Here is a 1,938-nt window from a genome sequence, read left to right on the forward strand (position 1 = left end):
TTTCCCTCACCTCTCTTTTCTAATCCTGCATATTTTTCACACCAGGCAATGCAGAGCCACCTACTCTGGTGTCTGTTGGTGCAGAGTGGCAAGGGATGCTTCAGCAGTCTGTACCTTCGCCCACCACACCGGTCACACAGGAGGACATCAAGGGCCATACAGTAACAGCACTGGCACATCGCAGACGCAGACAGGATCTAATTTATTGGTGAAAGAAGCCACCACCTACCACTTCTATCCAGTGCTTTCCACCACTTTTGCTCCCTGTTAGGTGGTTTGTTCATACATTAAGAAGCCGTTTGCTGTTTTCCTTGTCAAAGAGCGGTGATTTTTTCTGCTCAGTGAGGGGACAGAGAGGTTGGCCTTCTCTGAAGCTCTGACAATTGTCCCTGTAGATGCCCAGAGGAGCTCCACAGAGATGCAGCACCCTGTGCTCTAGCTTCCTACCCACACGCTCCTGTGCTGTGTTTTCTCCAGACGGTTTGTGCCTTTCCTCGCTTCCCTCACAGGGAGTCTAAGTTATCTCAATGTCAAGAAGCATTTCTAAAAATACTACTACCTCTGCCCCTTTCTGTCTTCTAAGAGTTATCTTGGGGACCAATCAATTACATTCCTTTTTAAATGCATTTCCAGCATCTTAAAAATAAAATGATTGCCAGCAAATTTATCAGTACTTTCCTCAGTTTGTTGTAACGCGTAGCCAGACTGAGACCCAGAGAAGGGTGTGATGCCTAAACTAGGACAAGTTTAAAGACTCTAAAAAACAATCCTAAAAAAAGATACAGAAACTCACTTTCTCCACAGTGGCCCAAACCCAACACGTCTCTAGGTCCAGAACACCTCTCTCTCTGACCTGGAATTTCTGAAATTGGCTCATTTGATTTGCAGCCCCTCGGTTATGCCCCAAACTACCCTTACTTGGACAGCTCAGCTCCTAGGTCCTTGGGCTCACTTGGCAAGCTCTGTTTTTCTACTCACACCCACATGGCATCAGCTTCTCCTCAGACACTCAGTTCTTGGCTTTGTATCGCAGTTTGGGGAAGAAAAACTTAAAATTTAAGCTGTTAAACTGAAGGGCATGTGAATTTGGTGTCTGGCCTTGATCATGATGAATGTTCCTCCCCCCAGTATTTCATCACTTGTTTTATAGCCACAGCTAGTTTCACCGACTCTTCTTTTTTCTTAATCTATTACCCTTTACTCTTCTAATCATTCAGTAATGGATTTTCTTTTTTACAAAGTTTATTCATTAAACGTAAAGCACATTTCTTATTCCCCAAGGCTGCATGCATTTTTAGTCTTCTTCAGTCCTCTCTCCTTGTCTGCAAACACTTTTGGTGCTAGTAATCCTCCACAGCCTTCCTTTCCTAAATCAGGAGCCCAGGTGCAGAGAGGGAGGGTTTGAAACAGACATCCCAATTTCTAAGTCCCCTCTGTGATGAGATGTGACCTAGAATGTTTTTTTCCCCTTTCCCACAGAAACTATGCTGTTTATACACCACATTTATACCGGGGAAAATTTTCAATTACATATTCTATAAGTACCTACCCCAAATCTGAATAATCTTAATAAATCCACTGGAGACTGTCAAGCAGGGCACAGAGGAGATGCCTAAATGTCTTATCAGGTCTGGAGCCTCTAGGAACATCGCATCAAACGTACAGTCCTCACCAATGACCAGAGTTAATTTATCTAGTGACAGCTCGGAGACCTTCAAGAAATCTCTTGGTGGCCTCCATTTCATTCCTTCTGGATAACACTCCAGTCCAGTGGATGATGGATGATAAATGATAACTTCAGCAGAGAGGTCCTCATTCAGCAAAACTCTTAAGACCAAATGTAATTTTCAGATTAAGGATACTGCTATTGAAATCCACGGCCAGAGCTACATCCCTGCCTTCCATCCCAAACTCTTACCCTTCAGCTGTCCTAGCAGG

The sequence above is a fragment of the Buceros rhinoceros genome, unplaced genomic scaffold, assembly GCF_000710305.1.
Source record: "Buceros rhinoceros silvestris isolate BGI_N320 unplaced genomic scaffold, ASM71030v1 scaffold303, whole genome shotgun sequence".
NCBI lineage: Eukaryota > Metazoa > Chordata > Aves > Bucerotiformes > Bucerotidae > Buceros > Buceros rhinoceros.